This window comes from Varroa jacobsoni, unplaced genomic scaffold (genome assembly GCF_002532875.2).
Source record: "Varroa jacobsoni isolate VJ856 unplaced genomic scaffold, vjacob_1.0 scaffold_928, whole genome shotgun sequence".
NCBI lineage: Eukaryota > Metazoa > Arthropoda > Arachnida > Mesostigmata > Varroidae > Varroa > Varroa jacobsoni.
Genome location: NW_019213830.1, coordinates 286,119 through 308,621, shown reverse-complemented (window position 1 = coordinate 308,621; position 22,503 = coordinate 286,119). Strand labels below are relative to the sequence as shown.

Here is a 22,503-nt window from a genome sequence, read left to right as displayed (position 1 = left end):
TGTCAAAATAAATATCGGTATTCTCTAAGGTACTGTAAGCTTTTTTTGACTACAAGTACCATCGGCGCTTCATATACCGGCTTAACGTTCCCTCGCGCGGAGGATCGAAAGAAAGAATCCAACAGTCTTCAGTGATAGGCATTTACTCTGCAATGCAATACCGCTTTTGTAGGCGTGGAACTTGTCACTCGTAATGTTTGACACCCACCTCAAAAGTTCTGTATTATTAAATTGAATAAGTTTAATTATGTACGATTCCAGTATTGAAATTATCATATCAAAGCTAAATATAGCGCTAATCAGGCTATAGCTTCAACTTAACCAGCCATAACTACTGTTTGAAACTGTAGGCAATTTCTAATATAATAAGACCTGTGCCGCGCGCACACTCTCATTCGAATCATGAGCGCAAAATGAGAAAATGGTTTACTCATCGAGAAATGCTAGATCACGACACGTTACTTACTTACCTATAATGCGCCCAGTTTAATTTTTCCGTAATTTTCTATTAGTGTTAAGCTAAATAGCATGTGATTACTTCGCTACTCTTCGAAATGATATAAAAATCATTATCAAGGACGAATCGTTTAGTTAAGTGACGACAATTCTGATGATGATTTCGTACCTTGCCCGGCGAGTGTTAGCTGCCGCTGATGCACGACGGACAAAGATTTTGTCAATAACAACCATTGGTGCCGAAAATTGCCATTGGGTGTCCAGCTGTTGATAGCACTGCTGTCGTAGTAGCAGAGGCCGAATTCGGGGATGGGTGCTAGACAGGCTACGGGTCGCAACGTGAAAAGATACGCGCCCATGATATCGGAAGAGGTGGACTCCACCATCTCGATGACGTATGGAATAGGAAAATTACAAAAGGCCCCCCCCACACCTGCGGAAACATTGACGATACTGGAGATAGTCCGTTTAGGGCGTCTACAATGACCTTTGCAGTTTTGAGCTGTAACTGTTTTTAACTAGAACTTGTTGGTTGTACAAGTGTTCACAGGGTCCCACTTTTCGTTGGACCTATAACAATGTAGACAGGGTAGCTAATATATGTCCATATCTATTTACTGTATTTTCATCTTGATGAAAAGCTTGGCTGCAGAGAAAGGTATCAATTTCCGTTGTGCCCAGATGGCTTATTTGGATAGATAGGGCTATCCGCTTAACAGTTACATGCGAGCATTGTCCGATTGAAACCTAAACTCATGAGAACACCTGCATCGGACCACCACCCTGATGCCATACAGCTATAAATGTTTATGGTGTATGTACCGCTTTTTCAGCTGCATGCACCCACCGGTATATTACTGTCTACGATTTTTATAGTTTAACAATGGGTTAATGTAATGTGAAGGCCAAGACAAGCGAGCGTCCCGAAATTTTGTTTCTTTAATCTTTGTTCAAACCGTTGGTACGAGGTTGTACTTTTTGTTACGTTCTTAATTCAGCCAACGTGAACAGATATGATATGTTGATGTACACCAAATCTGGGTGCTAGCACACGTGCACGCTAGCTCGTAACTCCTTGATCGTCGCCTTAACAGGAGGTCCTTGAATAGACTCATTTTCAAGTTCGAAATTACCTTCCCGGATCTCTTCGGCCAATGACTCACACTGTTTTTAATACTAAAGCATTTCCTTTTTCGCCGGTGTAGCTCCAAGCTAGAGCTCATTATCCTAAATCACTTGAATTCTCCGTTTTGTTTAAGAACTTAGTAAAGTTCGCCGCCTGAAAGCCTAAATGACGATATCTGAATAAACAGGCCGGCATTTCGAAAAGTTCAAATACATCTTGAATACCGAAAAAAGGGTCCCGGAATTTCGCACCGGCATAAATAGCGCCATCTTGTTAGAAATATGTATATACGCATAAATAGGTAGGGTCATTTTTGAATCACTGGTTTTGCCAATGCGGCTCGTTATGCAGTTGGATCGACGAACAATTGGGTTGTGTATGTGTTGATGTAGTAACACGCAATGGCACTTAGTTATGAAATGGGGTGCACATCAAGGAGCTCTAACAATAAACCGAGCCAGCGAAGCAGCCTTACCCCCAGGCATCTTTTATGGCCGCAACGAGAATAGTGCATAGGGCATTTTGTGAATGAACGTGAATTTTTTACTTGGTAGTTGCTGTTGTCGTTGTTTTTTTTTCTTTCGTCACAGCAGATATGATGACGTGTGCACGCGGCGACCGCTTCGGGCGACAAGCGAGGGACGGTCGCGATATGCTTCTGGTGCCTGAAACTCTTGCCTTGCCTGCGCGGTACGAAATAGATAGTGCGATAGAACAAACCTGATAGCGACAGCTCAGCGGAGCGGCATCTCCGCAGAAGTCATTGCAGCAGCAGCAGAAATTTCTGTTCCCTTGCTCGTAATTCTCACACTTATAGCAATAGTGGTAGTACCTGCCATTCTGTCCACTGCTTTCTTCCTATTGGAACCAGCGTCTGGTCTATTGCACATTGTATCTCCATATACGAAAGAGTGTCCAGCTGACCCTTGCGTGACGATGCGCGCGCATCTTCGTACACGCTTGTGTGTACGTATACATTTGTGTACCTATCTGGTTTTCTATAAGCGTGCGTGCGTGCGTACGTGCGTACATATGCACTTTATCTAACAAGTCGTTTTCATTTTTAAACGGAAAGAAACTGTTGGCCGAATCTGGCAGCGGCAGTAGCTAACGTGGTCTGTCGCTGCTTCATTTCATTCCGTTCGCGGGCTTCTCGTCCGTATCTTCTGTAATTACGACAGACGCAGCAGCAGCAGCAGCAGCAGTTGTTGGTCGATGGCTTGCTCTGATGATATCCTGCCGTCACACTCTCTGCCTCCATTTTTGTTATCTTCGTCTTATGTATTGCCTCTATCCGATTCGTTGGCCCTCTCCAGACGCCCATCTTTTTCTACCTTCTACCAGTAGCAGCAATAGGAGATGCTGTAGATGAAGACAGAGGCGGCGGCGGTGGCGGCGGCGGCGGCGGCGGCGGCGGCGGCGGCGCGATGGTGGCGACCTGCAGCAGTCCGCAGCGATCGTTGCCGAGGCACTAGTGAACTGCTGAGCTCGCCATCTCTTGTTGTCTTCGTTCACCTTCTCGCCGCCGCTTCGTTCGAACGGAGCAGAAAAACAGTTCGCTAGCTCAAATCAACTTCTGTCTACTACGACCAGCGCCACCGCTATCACCACTAGGATTCGTAGAGCTTATGTTGCCGCTGCTGCCACTGTCACTGCTTTTTTTCATCGTCGTCCTCACCTCTATCTTTGCCTATGGCGTTTCTTTTTTCGCTGTTGGCGCTACAGAAGTTGCAGCCAGTTCCTGTTTAGCCAGGGCTTCGTAGCATCGACTCATTCGCCGGTAGTGGCACGCTATCTGTTCCTAAATGTCATCTCTTTTCCTTTTTTGACGATACCCCGCTGCATGGAGATACTCCGTCCCCCACCTAAGCATGCTCGATTTTCTATACTCGCTAATACGGAGTAGCGGTGGCCAGAAGAGAGGATGAATCTGTGTATATTTCTGGCATATGCCAACAGTAACGCTTACCTCCGGAGAAGCACAGCATCGGGCAAAACAGAATGGCAACGAGAGACTTCAGAGCGTGGCGCAGATACCCGTTCGACGTCGGATGAACGGAGCCAGTTGTTTCCCCCGTCAAAGCAGTGGCAGTAACGCGAGCTGCCTCCGCTAAGTAATAGCAGTTTGCGCTACCTCGACGTTCGGCTAGCCCGCAGACAGCAGCGCATTCATTGATTGGATAGCGGATAAACAACGAATAACAGGCCATAGACAGTGGTGATGATGCAAATTGAGGCACCCTGCTGGTCAAGTTGCGCGGCAGATTCAACAGCCGAATCGAAGATGGACACAAAGAAGAGATTAGAAACGAAGGCTGAGGTGTGCAGTCCATGGACACGGGAGGGTGAAACAAGAAAACCAAAAAAAAAAATGGCAGAAAAAATAGGAAAATGGCAGAAGGCAAGCGGCCAGCGCAATATACGAAGTAACTACAACAGCAGGAACAAGCGGTATCAACATAAAGAACGAGCAAAAGCAATCGAAAAAAAGTCAATGATCGTACGTAAACGAGCAAAACTACGCGTGTGTGTGTGTGGATTATCTACATGTTTGTACATATCTGTCTGAGTAGGCTCATGTAAATTAACGTAATAACGTCAGCAACGGAAGCGCCGCCAGGAAACCGTGTTACGGTTTAAAAGCTTTGGACACTCAACGTCTTTACATTCATTCGGGTATCATTGAACAACAGGGCCACTACGACCGTTCACATGTATGGAATATCTATTTACTGCTTTTTTATGCGATGAAATATTACTGGTTCGCCGTATCAGAAACCATGTACTATGAAAGACGATAAGATGTCATTGAGGTAATCGCCAGTGAGCATCGATGACGCAGGTGATAGTAATATTCGACATAAGTACAGTGAATGGAAAAACGTGGGGAAGGAAACGTATGTAACTGGGTATGAAGTACCTTCTGCGCGGATTACAGATAATTAATGCAGGGCATTTGGGGATTAACGGCAAAAAATAGGTAACGTCATAAAAAAAGATAATTGTTAATTGAGAGTACATTGCAGGTCTACGTGTGGCTAACATGGGGAGAACATAACCTGAAGAGATAGACAACTCAACGTGCGCTTACAGCTTCGCCCTTCTTATGTGTTGCTACGCTATATCCTAAAAACACGATGCATACATTTCTATATATAGATGACAAATACTGTTGTGTGTAATATATGAGTTATCTAACAGGTTCGAAACCTACAGAGCTTATACGAAGTCCTGGCTATGAAAATAAGATTCGTACTTTTTTATAGCTATTAGTCCATAAATCTATTTTCCATATGTCTCGATGTTTGGCTTCCACTGGACCTGAGTGAATCAGAGGTCGCTTTTCTCCTGCGAATTTTAGCGTCCCTTAAAATGCCGTTTTTGCCTTCATACAAAAATGTCTCATAAGCCTAACTGAGAACACGGACCATGGCTATATTTAGGAACTAATCAATACGATACCGTAACAACAAGGAAATTTCTAAATGTTTCAACCGTTTCGTCTGACACCGCCGTTGATCAGCTGGCCGTCAGCATAAAACGAAATGTGATTACGCGCGGATTCGAACCCAGACTACTACATGTATCTGCTATTAAAAAGCAGATAATAACTTACCCATTATCACAGAGGGTCTAGATAGACAATGCAAATGTGCTTATATACAATCCAAAATCGCGTTCTGTTATTCATTCACGTCGTTTTTCAATAAATAATTTCGTGCTTTGTATCGACAAGCACAAATTCGACTTTTTAATTAGAAGTTGCTACACAAGCCTTTTGTGCGCAATGGTAGAGCGCTACCCGCTTGTTGTGCTTCGGGACTGTCTTGTTATTAAACACATTTTATTTTTTTTGTGTAAAAGTAAAAGGCTGATTTCACTTGTAATAAAGGTAACGTGGACGAATAATCGTCTGTTTCTTGGTGGCTATAACTTAATATAGCTTCTTCCCTATATAGTTTAGAGATAGTTAATCATTCAATACAAGCTCATCGTACTTGTTGACGCCATACAATTTTCGTAGAAGCATACACCTGTATATTTGATGATACGATATATCAGCGTGGACGATGAGGGTGGCTGCTTGTTACACGCCTCGGTGTTACTTTTGAAGGTGGAGAATGAGAAAGAGGTTGTTGACTTCGGTTTACGGCCAACCAAATTAATCTCATGATTCATGAAGAAAAAACTGTATCCCCCTAGGGACAAAAGTATTTCTTAATTCAGTTATCTGCATTATCCGTACAGAACTTTCTAGGAGCAAAACTCAAACGACCTACAACTGATCGGCCTAATCCGTGCGCTCCGAGATTTGAACCCGCGGACCTAAACTTCTAGTGTATATATATATATATTTCGTATTTACATGTATTTCTGCTTCGATCGAAGGAAAAAATTATGGCAAGAAACGATAGAATCGATCGACGGCGTCCACTCCGTTCACAAGAGCTTATCCCACTCCAACTTACCACGACTGAAGACAAGTTTGGCAACACTTACATATTATACGTAAATAAGAGAAAAAGCTGCACAAAAAAGAGGTATCGTAAAAATGGCACGAAAAAAGGAAAACTCTGATCTGAAATTCACGCAAATCGATGCGATTTCGTTTCAGTAAAAAAAAAAAAAATGTATTTGTAAAGGGAAAGCATTGGATTTTAGAAATTTGTCCTTTTATGGTGTATATACACAGCGTCCTCCTCTCGCGAGGTGGACGCATTGTTCTGACCACTACGATCCCACCAATTAGCTATTCTAATAGTTCGAGGATTATGTTACTTCAATACTTCGTTGTTTAGTGTGACATTTGTATCGTACGGCACGGTAATTAGCTCGGCAAAGTACTGGCCCCAGCAGATTTTGCCGCAACGACAACTCAACAGTGGATCTGACGATGGACGGAATCTGCGCAGTTATTTCTGTCAATTTGAAAAACAATTATTGTCGGTAACAAAAATCGTTCTGAAGTTTTTTTTTCAAGTTTTACGTCTGTGTCTATTGAGGGGAGACAGAGAAAGAGAGAGGGGTGGGATGAGAGAGGGATATACTTCATAAGAGGCTTTTACATGTCGAAAGCGATACGATGTGCATTCAGTGACGAGAAAATTGCTTCTCATCTTCCGGGACCCGATACTTGTGACCGTCGGGGCTTTCCTCTCAAGTGTTTGACACAGCTGCACCGTCACTTAATCAACATCTGAAAACAAACATGGCTCCTTTCTGCTGTTGGTTCGTCAGTTCAGATTTTAATTTCCAGATTGCTAAAAGTTTTCCTTTAGGGCAAATCGCTTCTAACTCAGGTAAAATTATAATACCTGATAATACAAGAGCGGAGATACCTGGCGCATCGATAATGAACATTTCTTTTCGTTTTTTTTTGAAAATAGATTTTATAAAAAAAAAACTCATATGTTTGTCTTATTATGATGATGATTATTATTATCATAGAGCTTAGCTTTAACGCGAAGCTCTCGATCAGCCGTCATGAAATTTATTTATGGGCACTTGGTTGTGGCACCCGGCCATCCGTCTCTAATCTCGTTCCTGTCGTCGACGTTAACCGTTTCTTCATTCACTAGTATTGCTCGCTTACCGACATAAATCTTCGAGATTTTTCTTTATGGCCGTGATGTAGCCGATACAATTAGCCACCGTTATACAGCAACGCGAAACATGCTATGGCCAGCTTCTGAAGAAACATGTTAATTGCATTAGCTAACAGGAAAGAGCAACAGGCCCAAATTGATTCTGTTCTAAATATCCTTGTTTACTTCTTCCTTATGGAGTCCTATCCAAGTGTTGGTCATTATATCTATTATGGTCAACAGACGTTCTAGGGCTGGATCTGCCACATAACCTATCCCTTCAGGAATCATTAGAAAAGTAAGTGGTCCCTGTACCTATGAAGGATTCTTGAAGTCCCTCCCGTTACCCTTTTACTTAAATATGTGATCGTTCTGCTCGGTTCCTGCTCTTTTCGGCTCTGGCGGAGCGCTACCCGAAAAAAAGAAAAAAAAAAACATACGAACCATTAGATTACCGCGTCGGCGTTAGAAAAACAATGAAACAATAAGGACTCGCTCTTCTCGAGCCTCAGCTTGCGTTCTGTGTGGTGACAGTTGGTCGGGCGCACCCGACGCACCCTCATTCTGTCACCTGACGTTTCATATTTCTCTCTTCGACTCATGCTCCTCTTCTAGTTACCACCATCTACACCTGACCAAATCTTCTTCGAATTGACAAAATATGGGTCCCTGCCCGGCGTCTTCCTCTATTTAGCCTACGTAAATGTACTTCGGATATATATACACATAGAGTTTCTTTTGTATCGCTCCGGCTCCTACTAGAAGTAGCCTTAGCTAACGATTAGATGTATAGAAGAAGAAAATATAGAATATAGGGAAAAGTATCAAAATTGACTTTATCATCGACCAGGCACGTCGTCGAATCGAGAAACCTTCGACCTATGTGGAGGTTGAACGTACTGTGTCTGGACAACACTAAGCCAGTTACGATGGCGGAGACAGCGGCGATATCTCGAATTGATTATAAATGCCTAATGTTTATATTGTATTTTTTTGAAATGTTTTTGTTTTCGCTATTGTTGCTGCTGTTGTTCGAATCTATTTTTTTATCACAATCTTTCCAGTATTGTCAGCGTATTTATTCGAAGCATCTTCCATCTTCGCCAGCGGTACCGGTTGTGGCAAGTGAGTTCCGTTTATCCGCTGGCAAACGTGAGGAGTACGTGGCGTATTTTCTCATAGAAAACACAGAGAACGTAAACGTGGTGATCTATTTTGTTATTAGTCGGCAGGCGGCAACACGCGTGCGGCGCCGGACAAATTTTTTAACTCTAACTTACTAGTTTAAACTCGATTTCTTGTACGCGCTGGTGAAGGGCTGGTACGAGGGACGCGGTCAATAACAAAAAGCAGACCCGAAATGATACGATCAAACTAATTAAAACGTTGTCGATTTCAAGGGAGGATAACCTTTTGTTACCATTATACCAAAGACATTCATATTAAATTGTTAAAACTCAATTGATGGGTGGATTCAAAGGAAACAGACAAATCCATATAAGATTAAACCCGCATTCAATAGTACTGCAGCGGTCATATGGAAGCGAACTGTTAGGGTAGAGCGTGCTCTACCATATAAAAACTATATATCATAGTGCTATATAAGCGTTAGATATGTTATTATATTATAGAATGGAGATTGTGTATGGTTATGTTATGCTGTTGGAATTGTGCATTTTCGCTATTAAAATTCTACCCATCTTGCAATATGTGATTGATCTTTTCGATCAATTAACATAGCGGATAAGTAAGTTCAAAAAAAAAATTATACCGAGCAAAGTATAGGCTCATCAAAGGTAAGGCCGCATTGCAGTATGAAATTGCTCTTTATTGTGATAGCAGCTATGTGAAGTGCTTGTTTGAATAGGACAATCCTTATATCTAAGGTGCCTATGTACTTGAATGAACACAGAAAGTCTAACTTCTCTTGATCTAACTCTGCTTTGTTAAAATTAACTGTTGATCGAGAAAAGCAAGTAGAAACAAAGAGCTTTCGGAACGCCGTTTCCTACAGCTGATCGTCAATACATCTTAAGCGTGTTTAATCAACGATACGAATTGACCTGAGCCCCCTTGTTACATTTATCTAAAATAATCAAAGGGTAACAATTTTTACAGAATTATGCGTGACCGAGGTAAATAGATGGCCAATGATGTCGACGGTACGAATGGCAACGGCACTCATACGATTTAAAATACGTTTCTGATATTTTCTACAATCTTATCTATTATCCGTACGGTTTGATCTCCCTTCTATAAAACTGAAATACGCTAGTCTTTTATAACTGAGGTGTTCCGAAACCGTACTATGTCTATCATTCCAGCCAGATATACACTGACCATTACGCTCGCTGCAATTAGTCCTAGATGTTGTCGACTTTATGGCTTGCTCTTGCAATCCTGCGAAAGGTAACAACGTATCCATGTGTATCTGCACCGTTAAGGCACTGAATCCCTTCTAATTTTGAGTCCAGCCCTCCGAAAAGATTCACACATGTTACAAAGGCTTCACCTATTTCGGTCAAATACAAAGTTCTTCATAGCAAATTGGAGAAAATCACCTGCGGTTATTTAGCTCATGATTAAAATGAAACCTGCATTCTGTTCACTAGTATACGATATTACGTGGCACTACAACGATCCTAAAGCTACAGTTTAGCCTGATCAGGGATAAGCTTCTGCTAGAAAGAGGCCTCTACTTGGACTATTTAGTGAAATATTTTGGACTCCAGGAGTAGTTGTTCTTCCTCAACAGTTGTTTACAACTTGGCGCATCGGTTTCATCAAACTTCATAGAATTCTTGTCAGTGTACAACTAGGCAGAAAGATCTCTGACATCTCAGCCGAATCTACCTGCCGAATCCGAAGGCACACGTTAATGCTACCGCATGATATCTTCATTACATACGTGGAAACGAAAAAAAAACAGATCTTTGACTCGAGCTTCGTTGACTTTTAGAGTAGATCGCGGGTAATCGAGGATCTGTCGCTCGCACATTATCTAAGGCAGCGATTTAAAGTAAAAGATCAATTAGTTATAAACTATTCAGTTTGTCCCAGGAACTGTTCCTATGTCAATGGAACCGATCCTTATCGAGGACAACGTTTGTTCTGGGCGAGTTCTTTCGCCCAACTTTGCATACATTTCTCATATAAGACAGTTGGGTCAACGATCGCCGACACAACGCAAGGTCCCGTCAATATCTTTACTTCCATAAACAATCCAGGGTCAAACTCTATCTACACCCATTCGATACGACAATCCAGGTAGGGATTCAGCCAATAGTAGTCATCAGGGCTTGGGTGAGGAGCTCTCCTCTTGCGGTGTACGTATTGCGGTGTACGTAGTCACCACATAAGCATGCAGAAGCTCCAGTTGAGGTGGTATGTCTGAAAATTTCTACCGGTATCCATCAAAAGGCGCTGAAAACCATATGGCGCCACCTAACTCTAATTGTATAAAGGAACTAAATGGCCGGGTAGCCAGACGATATCCAGCCACTGACTTCACGATATATAAGGAGCTGATTCTAGGAATGGGTAACCCAAAATTGAGTCAGCTGGAAACGAAATCTGGAAACGGGTGATTTGTACGACGAAATCATCTGGCGTTTCGAAATCATCTGGCAGTCTTGTGCCGAATTGTCATTTCATCAATGCGATAGGTATTGTCGCACAATATTGGCTACTTCCAAAATCTCCATGTTGTTATCGTACTGTTTAGTCGTAACCATTTTCGTCTAACATTAATTGTTGTATTCTTAGGAAAGTGCCTTCCAGTGATATTGAGGAACGTAGTGATCTCAGCGATATTTCCTCATCAGCGGGAGATACAGGTGCTGTTGAGTCACACTGAAGAGTCACTCTCAGGACAGAACTTCATCAAAATTTCGTGCCGGTACCCTTTGAATGGATGAGTCATTCAGGTAGTTGTGAGGGTCCTATTTACGTTCATCGGTAAGAGGCGACTGGCCTCGACAAAGCGTGACTGTGCTGTGCTGCGGATGGCATAAAAGCTAAATTGTTTAGCGGACATATCTGGAATGGCCTTATGCTATTTACAAATTATCAAGCTGCTAATTCTTGAGCTTCGAAAAAATAATTCGAACTAGTATATTATCTCTGTACTCAATTCAGCATATCTATACGTTCTAGCAATAAATAAACTAGCAGAGTCAAAAAGCATTAGATCTTCAGTTAATATAATCCAGAAGCATAAATATCACAGATAAATATGCTTTTTCTGTTGCCCACCCGGTGGGCTACGTTGCGTCACGCTCACGTGACAAGCGCTTTTCATGACGGAAGTCATTACGGATGCCTCGTCCGTAAAATTTTTAGCAGTACCATGACCATTCTGAACGTATCTGGAATTAGAGGGACGATCGGTGACATTATTGTTGTTTAGTTAGTGGACTAACTAATATCCATAGGAGGGATGACGCAAGCGCTTCTGTCGAAGAGCGAATGCATCGTCTACTGACGGCCACCTGTATGCATGGCCGCACTGAGCTGCTACAGAAAAAGTGTGTCCTCTGCGTAGCAGTGCAACAGTCAGACAGAGCCAGAAACGATCCTATAAATGCTGATGCGATCACAGGACCAGCACGCCAGGTTGGCACCATCTAATCAGTAACTTTGTTAAAACAAATGTGATCGGCTAAAAGTCTAAGTCAAGAGAAGTTTCGAATGGACGCCGGTGAATCGCCCGAGCTTGCATCTATCTCTAAATGGAAGTCGTAGTCTATTTAGGCTTCATAACGCGAGCCATTGATCTTCACCCTTATGATTCCTATTCAGTCTAGACTCACAGTATTTATACCTTGTTAAGCCTCAGAAAAATCCATTTGTTTCGTATCAATAATTTCCAAAGTGATCCTTCACCACAACTCACAACTATGTTAATTTCCATGCAATTAGAGACGAAGGAAGTTTCTCTGTGACTTTCTAGCCCCACGTACTTTTCTTACGCGAAATATATCTTATTTGTTTGATAAAAACGTGTCCATGTACGTATATATCATATGTCTTTATGCAATCCTCACTTCCTATGTAACCGAAGAAATGTCAAGTGAAGTTTTCACAAAAAAGAAATCGGACGATTTTTTGGATCGAGTACTGTTTTTACAAGTATCGAGTACTATTTTTATCGAGTACAATTTTTCTATGAATGAATTACAAGAATTTGAATTTATACTATTTCGGCTCAAAGTCTTCGCTGCTTTTTCTATCTATTAATTTCGATGGGCCATTAGACTTTACCAGGGAGCTAGCAATGCCATCGTAGAAATGCTCGTTGCATTGCAAAACGGACACGTTGAGAGAACGTATTGCGTACTGCTTACGCGCTTGTGTGTATATGTGTCTTTTGAGCATGAGTAATCTGGATGGCTTTGGAGTCATGGGTTTGTGGAATCGCCTCAGGATGCTACGATGACGCACCATCGGCCCGTTGACTGTGCTTTGCCCGCGCTCGGCCCGTTAACACATTTACGCTGTGAGCAAAAAAGTAATCCATCTCTGAGCGAGACAGGTATCACCATAACACATATACCCTTCCGCTTTTTCAGACTAACTGGCTAGCTGGCATACGCTAACGGGCTCTCACGCAATAACTTTTAGACGTATATCATACCAGGAAATTCCTGCGGTTTGCAGTGTAGTTTCCATGTTCTTTAGCTCTCCCTTAACAAAGAGACACAATTGGAGTAAACCCACTACGGATACAAACGCCGCTGGCAGAGGTCCGTCCTAATGGTTCAACCCGTAGACTCGTTCGCCCCCCGTATCACCTTCTCGTAGCCTTCTGATCGACACACAAACTTGCTCATAGAGCTTTCCAGTGCTCTCGGTTGAACTAGAATCGGACTTATATCATCAGGGCTTGCCCAGCGTTTTCGTGTCAGCGAAGCCCTAACTGGTTTAGCATTGTAGCGGCACGCTGTTGTCACAGTTCGAGAGAGGGCAATCAGAGGCGGCTCCCTGCTGGGGAAGGGCAGGCCAGAATGGACTAGGTGCTGGCCTAGAAAAGGGGCAGCACACTCTGCGCGACGTCGGAGCCAAGCACAGACCAAAAGCACATAACCGGCTGGACAGCGAGGGAGCTGCCCCGCCATTCACAGCAATGAAGTGTAACAGTTGACACCATCTAGCCTCAGTGGACGTCCATTTCAGGAATCATATGGTAAGTTGGATTTAGGTCGATTCGTTAGCGGTTAATTAGAGCTAGACGCAATTACTGGACACTATTCCTTGGCATTATCTGAAATACCTCCCTGTCTCGACTTGATGCATGATGAAAGGAGTTCGGATACATCGTGTTGTAACGAGGCTGATTTTCGCCAAATTTTAACTTGGACAAACGTAGAGTCGAGTCTGTCGAAACGCTATGGCTATTTTGTAGCTGTATGTAAAAGCCGCAGCAGAAAATTTTTCTTTCGATAATTTGTTTCTAGACCTGTTGCACTTCGTCTAGATTCTACGAAATCAGCTATTTTGAAGTTTGTCTGACCATGGCTGTCTTAAATTACATAGTAGCCTAAACTGGCATCTTTTTGATAGCCCAATTACGGCGTAGAATTTTTTAATCTTAAAATGGAATTAAGTAGTTTTAGCAAGTCGCTAAAAATATGAGAGATCTACATATTCAATTCTATTTTTATCCCTATTATGTAAAGTCAAATCAAGTTAGGACGAACAAATCTCTATTATCTGATGAAATGCCCAACGCAATTTCTAACGTAAAGCTTAAAAACCTTACTAAACAAACGCTTTTTGAGCCAAAGAAGGGGCATTCTAGCTAAGCTTTAATATAAGTTTCTTGGAACAGGGCGAAGGTGGTGAATCGAAATGTTTATAACACAAAAATCACTTGTAAATTTCCAACCTAGTGTTACATTAATATAAAATGTAATATCTTATCAAACCTCAAATACAAACCCAAGTTTACTTCCGCCTTCTTTTTTCCTGATGCTAGTCATCTTCATAGAATATCTAACAGCGAGCATTGCTCATCTTGCAAGAATTTGGTCAGACTATTACAGAAAGCGGGTCATTTCTGCCCCTATTATTCTGGGATCCCAAAATGCTCGCCGTGCAGTGCCACCTACCTCGAACTCACTTAGCGCATCCGTACAGTCCGCGGAAGGTTTACACAGCCCGGAAAGGCAATGCGGGGGGTGGGGAGCATGAGTTTAGCAGACGGGGTTCGTTGACCTGGCTGACACATCAGGAGTCAGCGGAGTCCGTTCGCCCCCGGGGCAGAATGGCCCTTCTCAGTGTGGAGTTTTCTTGATCGGGTAGAGGGAGGTCGAATAACATTGAGCTGACATATAGGGTGAAAGCACGGACGAAGCGGCGACTTTGGAAAGTCCAAGGATTTTCGCCAGAGGAGTGAAAACGTAATTTTTTTCGTATAGTACGTATACCTTATATAAAAAGTCGATATATATTTTTATTGTCCGAACTATATTTACAAAAAGAAATGAAAACGATTTGAACAATGCTGCGGCGGTCACCCGATCAGAATTGTATTAGGCAATACCCCCCACCGATGTAGTGCGATATTACAGCAGGTATGCAGTGCTGCAGTGTTTTGGCATGTTATTGGATTTCAAGAGTTCGCAGGTAACACATCTGTAACTACTTAAATTAACTTGGAACGGAAACAGAATCACAAACATTTCAGGGAACGTTTCACTTAGTCGAGAAACGGCTCTTTGTTTTGTCCTATTTTACATAGGCCGAACCCACTACATCCAAGGAACCGGGCCGTCTACACCCGGATAAGTTCCTGCCACAATGTTGATGAATAAAATTGCACTCCACTAGCAGAGTCCATACGTAGGTTAGTCGAATTATTTTTTACTCTGTCTAGTAAAGGCCAACCGCCTAAGTAATACTTAACTATAACAGAAGAACCGGAGACGAGACTCGAGACATTTTTTTTTAGAATTTCCAGTAACACTTCGAATTCTCATACAAATGGTCATCTTATAACAATATCCATCTATGTCCATAAACCTGGAACAGGAAAACCTTCTGTCTAAAACAGCTGCATTATATTATCTTTACAGGCTACCCTTAGCTTTCAGCTGCACCTCCACACAAAATTTGGCTGTCATCATCATCAACAATGATTTCTGCTAGGCGTGCTATTATTACTCGCTGCTTTAGCACCGGAAACGTCATCAAATCATCTTTGTAATGTACCACTGGCCTGAACGAGAATCCAGTGCAGAATCAGAAGCACTGCCAAAAGCCAAGACTACTTTTTTGCTCATAACCCGCTCCGTAGTTGTTCTGCTTAAGAAGTAATTGCGTGCGTGTGTGTAAGGTTCCCGCTTGGACAGCTTCTTCTGGACGCATGCTCTCGATAGACCCGCTAGATTAACCAAGCTTTTTTAAAACTGCCTAGTGCACAAAAGGACCTCTGGCAATCGCCAGTGTCTCTGTGGCACAGCGCTAGGGCAGCTAAGACCTGAAAGGACCCTATAATCCTGGATCTTCGTGTCCGCCTACAGCTAGTTCGAAACACCTTTCTCGACACCTAATCCATTCAACATCTTTCTCGAGACTTCCGGTATTCCGAGGAGACAACGCACCATTGACGGCCATCGAAAAGACATGAGATTTCAGCGACCTCTAGAAAATCGGATGCGAGAAATTTAGCCCAGTGTTCGCGATGTCAGCACAAGTATGAATCCACCCTATAACGATCGCTTCGTAACGTATGACCTTTACATACATTATGTTCTCCAGTCGCTAACATGATTGGACTCTAAAAGTGTCCAGATATCATACGACAGCCAAGAAACATACGTTCATTCGTACTGTATGGATGCATTCATCGCTAAAATCAGGTACAAACTTTGTTTGAGCGCAGAAATTGGTAGCTGGAACAAACTACCCTCAATAGGCATCTTTTCGAGTCTGCTGTTCCTATTCGTACCAGGAACGCGAACTACAGCCATATGAACGGTTCTCATATTGAAATCTATTAGCGTTTGGGTTGGTACTAGAAATTCCATAGGCAATTTTCTGTATGTATCCTGAGCAATTCCATGTCGTCCTCTCTGGCAGGGAATCTCATCGAGCTCTCATAAAGCTTGTGTTTTATAATATTCTTGAGAAATGCGTCGTCAAGCGATAACATATATGACTCATGGCTATGTCGTGGCGATGATGGCCTGCTGAAACGTCCCTCAGATCTTCAGTGAGCAATCGATTGTCCCCCATAAATTACCCGAACGTGCGTTAATCTCAGATTCATTCAACTTAGAATAGTCGTGAAGCGTCTTTCGTGTGATATCTGGCACACTGACATGAAATCTATTTTTGCTGAATATGCAAGCACTACCGAAGTATGCATTTTATTATTGAATGTAACGTACACGTACACGTACCAACCTAAACATATCATCGACTTCTAAAAATGGCTCCTATCAGTATTATATCTCTGTTGAGCATTTACTAATTTACAGCACAGTGAATAGGCAGCGTCGAGTGCTTAGATGCCCTAATTACCAGCTAGCCACTGCCTGCGATTGATTTCTGTTTTCTGCCTTCGTGCCAATATGGGGTGGGCTTATCTTGTTTTAGGCAGGCTCGCTTGTAATTCAGAATCAGATCGCTCCCAGAACGGTAAAAAATGAATGTGGCAGAGTCTCAAAGCTTTTTTCTCCCCTGTTCATCTATCTGCAGTAAATAATCTCTATATTCTATTTGACCTATATACGCAGCTAAATATATACGCATTTTATATATACCGAGTTTTTGCAAAGTACGAAGGACGACGCGGTAGAAGTTAGTGGACAAGCATTTTTAGCATCAACTAGACGAAATTTGTTGGCGTCCGTCGACATTTATTGTTGTGAGAACTTGCAAGGCTTTTTGAGAGACTTTGTTTGGTCGCCTTTTAAAGGCCAGTGGAGTCGTCCTTAAAAGGCAATAAATAACAATTGTCCGAACGACCTTGTATGGGTACATAGTAGTGTTTGGCAAGCATTTTTCAGAGCGTAGCGTTGCTAAACGAGCATATGCAGAAACAGTTCCCTTACGAAGTGCTTAAGATATAAGACAAGACGTCGCTAACATGAGTAATCTAGACGTACTTAAAATGTTATTATAATAATATACTTTGATTAGGTTAAAGGCCCACCTTCTTCCCTAAAAAACCAATGCGCTTATGTCGGAATGTTAAAATGCGTCTTTCCAGTGATGTTTCAAGCTTTCGGCCAGTCTGTTAACTCGTATCTATTAGGTCGACTACCGTGTAGGTTTTTTTCCTGACTATTGATATGCAGTAGAAGGCGGCCAAGGGTATTTGTATCAAAGAGTAGATCTGCAGGTAGATGTGTTTCAATATTCGAGATAGATGTTCGATCGAACAAAAGGGGTCACGTTGCAACACTCTGGTACTGAAGTGATCCACTATTCATAGTACGAATGTGCTCCGAAGGTTCCGGCTAAGGCAGAAGAGTATTTCTGCACCCAAAAAAAGCGAATCTTCCAAATTTCATAGCTCATTTTCCAGTTGCTCCTTTATCTCTTTCTTAGAATGGAAACGTTTTACCGTGTTCCCTGTGCTTTGGCTATTTAACCACTTCTATCGAATTTTGTAAACTGTAGTAGATAAGGGACCAGACAGCAAGCCTCTATACGACTACATGGGCAGCAACCGCTCGTGCGAAAAATATCTCGTACGGAAACCCATATACTTCATGGATCGTTGAATGTAAGCCGGTCAGTGGATTGGCGTGATATGGCAAACATTTGGCCCTACCAATTAAATGGGTCAAATATGCGGCGGCAATGTCTATCTGACTAAGCCAACTTGCGTGGAACCTGGAGGCGAATCAATTTTCAAGTTATTTTCCATGCTCCCGCTTTTCTGCCCTCTCGGTAGTACATACACAACCAGTGAAGCACTTTGTTTATCCGAGACAATCAGCATCCCTGAGTCCAGTCTCAAGAATCGGTTCCAACCTGCGGTCGGTTATAAGCTTTCTCATAATGTTGGTATATCCATTTGAAGGCAGAAAGTGACGATCTTTTCTTGCATACACGTTGCGTACGATTGTGAAACTAAGTGTTTATAATCATTGACCAATCACGTTCTTGAGCACTCCACGCATTACCAGTCAACTTGCGATATCTCACAGTGTATGCTCGTTTAGACGCTGTCCTGATGACCTGTTTTGCTGTGAAGTGTTTGTTGCCCATCAAAGCTAACAACAACAACAACAACTGGACTCTCTATAGCTCGCTCGAGCCTCTATGCTGAATAATTTTTGTTCTATTTCTGGAATCCCCTTGATGCCGTTGCCGATCTGGCACTACGCCTTAGAAAATTCACCACGTGAGCACTCCTAGGCTTAGCTTAAAGAACACCAAACGTAGATACAGTCAAAACGCGTTGTGTTAAAAGCCTCATTTACGTCCAACGTGTACTCATTGGTTCAAAGATGCGGTTCGGGTTTAGCAACGCTCGAAGTCTAAAAAAGCATGAACTAGATCTATCATTTGGCTTGGGTATAGAACAGTAAATTTTTTTACCTTTACTTGATTCTACAAACAGCTACCATTAAAATCAATTCCCGTTGACTGCAGTTACGATGGAAACGATAGAGATATATGGTGTATTAGGAGGCTGCTACAATAGATTCTATTAGCTGTTATATATATAGACAACCTTGATCTGACCTAGAGCTACTGTTGTTATTACCGTTATGTGCTTCAAATCTCGATGATGTCGGGCCGATTAGTAAATCGAAACAAAATTCGCTACCGCAAACAGATTATCACAGTATTTACAAATACATTACATTGCTATAGCTGAAAATTCTATTTACTTTAAGTTTATTCGAAACAAAAACACCAACAATTTATCATTCTATCAGAATATATAATCGATATACCAAAAAGAGTGACAATTAACTTAGAAAGTATAGTTACTATCCGCAGCATATATTTGTGTTAGAAAACACTTACTCCTATACATCCGAGAGCTCTGAACAGCTAGCCATGGCTAAGGCGTACGCTGACACCGGCTAGGGGCGCGGTGTATCTAGACGCCACAAGTGCGGCCAAGTTTTTAACTTAATTAGTTTAAAACTGGCCAGTTCTGGTCTTTAGCAGAAAGCTAGAGAAGGTTAGAAGGCTTCCTCATGTATTACAGTAGAAGTGCCGCTTGTAAGATGGCTTTCCCTTCCGTAGGACTCAAGACTGACCTTTGCTTCGGAAACAAGCGGCTCTCAATCCGAAGTATATTCTGATTCTGTTCGTAACGAACTGATAACCGTACCGCCGGACGACGATTGTAGGTAACTTACGTATTGCGTAAAGATGATGTTACAGTTGTCCCGTTCATCTAATTTGAGCCTTGTAGACAGCGTGTCGGTTTTTGTTACGCTTCATCGTCGTTTGTTACTCGTTCGATTGAACCAAATCGATGTTGTCGGTCGTCTTTGTTGTTAATGAATGGATGGATGCATTACGGGGGTGTAGGTGGTTCGGAAAATGTTTGTGTCTGCTCGCCGATCGTCTGGCGAAATTCGTATGATTAGCAAAACCTATAGTGAACATTTAGTGCTTAGTGAAATACTTACGATAACTGGCCCGTTTGCCTAAATTAGTGGTCCGCATAGAATATCTTCCAGCTCTATGTTACCTGTACCGAGCATCCTGTCTATAGAAGAGTACGCGAAAGTCCAAACGCCCCCAGGCGTTCTGACGCAGCAGCGTCAAGACTGTTTTTGTCAACTGATATACGGTATACATATATTGTTCAATAGTCGATAAAACGTTATCTGAATGCCATGGTATTGTGTCATTGGACGCTATTCGGATACAAGCTATTCCATGTTTATAATATGAATAAAATTGTTGTGGACAGATTGTTTGGGTCATAAAGAAACCCACAAATGACTCGACGAAGACAATTAACATTTGATGTTGGCGTTGCAGTGTTCTCTCGATAAGACAATTGATACCCGTAAGGAATATTTACTATCAGCAATCACTGCGACGAAACACGCTGATATAAAGATAGTATCAACTTGATATGGATGTGATCGAAGGAACAGCGTATCTAGTCCGCTTTCCGCTTATAAGAAACGCAATTTGTTCTAATCTATTCGATGTGCTAACGATATGATACCTGTTTGAACGAGAACAATTTATAAACACGGATCGAAGCAGATACAGAAAAAACCGGTGCAAGAACTTTGTAACGGCGAGCGCCAGGACGACGAGCGCCAGGACGACGAGCGCTAACGGCAAGGGGATATGGCGGATGAGAAGCGTCGTCTGCAAAATGGTGCTGTCTATTCACCGCGGCAAAATACTGTGCAGTGAATGAGGCTGCTTTCAGGGCTTTGCGAATGAAGCTTGCTGACATTGAATGTTTTGTAATAAAAACCACGTCTGCGAACATGGCATAACGTAAATAAACGTAGAGTCGAGATGAGAGACCAAGCTAAACTAGCCAGATCAGTACGGTGCGTCAGCAAGTGTACTTGCAGCGGCAATGCTTTTGGACATATGTCGTAGTGTCGGCATACATGCAATCTGAATACCAATAGTTAGGACCATGTAGGAGCCGAATAACTTACTGCCAAGTTAAAAAATCTTAGATCTCTTTGTAATATCGTCCAGTTGTACTATTCGATACCTATTGGCAAATAAATGAGATTTTGTTTCAGTTCGATGATTTTTTTCTAGGCTAATATCGTATGCTTTTTTCCCGTTGCGGGCCACAAAATGAAAGTTGCGTGCCGAGGAGATCCAGCGTGGCCTGCCTTAAAGCTGTTATTATAGTGCCCAAAGACTTTGCAGAGCCGTAGGTTGTGAGGAACTTGGGGCGTTCGCCCAAAACAGAAACACTAAGCTAGAAAATACTTAGATAGCTAACTTCTCTATGGGAAAACAAACTCGAATTTCTTTTTTTATCATAATAGAAGGAGCGAAGTGTTCGCTATTTCTAATCGTTACCACATTTGTGTTGTAGCCAGAAAAAAAAAACAGTTTAGTTTAGGAAAAGTTCGGTAAAAAATGACAGCTGTCAGTTTTTCCGGTTGCCAGTTCTCGGTATCTGCAAACGTCCTTGCAATCAGGCTCCAACAGCATCCGTTCTTCGAGCCCAAGAACATTTCCGCCAAATCGATATCAGTCGAATTGGTTCTAATTGAAACAACAGCATCTTTAAAATTGACAGTAGACCACCGCACTAAGTAAGCCAGAACAGCTGTCTTTTCTTCTTTATTATTTGTCTTATAAACTCCTTAAGCCCCGTCTTCTATGTATCTTTATGAGAAGCCCTAATAACGAATTCCTCTTTTTGCCTGCCCGAATCCGTTAGTCATAACCGACCACAAACATCTCGCAACGAAAGAAAACCCTTTTTCCCGTCGCAATCTACCGACCAAGTAAAAAAGTCGAAGAACTAAGCAACAAATCTAAGGGCGGCCATGTATGTACATAGTACATCGCGTATACCACCGCGTCTTTGCCCAGCGTCGTCTAAGCGCCCGTTACCCAACGACCCAGCGAATCGACAAGCACACAAACCGACTGAGCAACAAACCTACCTATCTATCCATTCCATCTATCTATCTACCTACCTACCAATCGGCCAACCGAACGGCGATCTAGGCTTTTCGAATGTCGCTCTTCACCCATAGAAACAACTGTATTTCTCTTCGGCCAGCTCCGTGAGAAAATCACGAACATCTAATCACGAATTGCGCCTCAGTCACCTTTCATTCATTTAGTACCGCCATGCCAAGTTTTTACGTCCATTCACGTAAAAAGACGCCAGTAACGACAAAGACTACGACGCCGTGAGCAAAATGGAGTGAGGGCAAGCAACAAAACACACGCCGATGTCGATGATGATTATGATGAAACTACAGCAGCTGCTGATTTTGGTGATGCCGTTGCTCGTGGCGGTGTCAAGGAAAGAACCCGACTCTGAAGTGATTCTAGCACCAGCCAGCTAATCATTATCAGCAGTACAGCCTCATAACTATTTCCTGACCCTTCTCCCGCTACTCGACAGGCGAGAAGCTGACCGCAAAGCTAGCTAGTAATTGGCGACTGAAAGTACTCTGCAAACGAAATCCAGAATAGCTTAACCAGCGTACAGATAGCGATGTACTCAGCAGTACGGCACCTTCTACTAATACCAAACAGTAGTATTGAAAACAACAGGGCATGAAAAGGAATCGAACCCTTCGCGAAAGAGACAACAGCAAATTGTAGAAGAACTGCCGTACAACCAGGATAAAACATTGTGGAAACAATATGCTCACTAGAACGAAAATAATTTACGTCGTG

The 22,503-nt window shown here is 42.4% G+C and overlaps 2 long non-coding RNA genes across 2 annotated transcripts; both read left to right on the top strand.

Annotated features, from left to right (window-relative positions):
• Window positions 1-3,123: 3,123 nt before the first annotated feature.
• LOC147752864 (uncharacterized) lies at window positions 3,124-5,324 on the top strand. The gene is made up of 2 exons (XR_015312910.1): window positions 3,124-4,296; window positions 4,609-5,324. It is a non-coding gene; the product is annotated as an uncharacterized LOC147752864 (long non-coding RNA).
• Window positions 5,325-13,225: 7,901 nt separating this feature from the next.
• LOC111265062 (uncharacterized) lies at window positions 13,226-20,869 on the top strand. The gene is made up of 4 exons (XR_002683250.2): window positions 13,226-13,351; window positions 14,909-15,013; window positions 15,243-15,862; window positions 20,134-20,869. It is a non-coding gene; the product is annotated as an uncharacterized LOC111265062 (long non-coding RNA).
• Window positions 20,870-22,503: the final 1,634 nt, after the last annotated feature.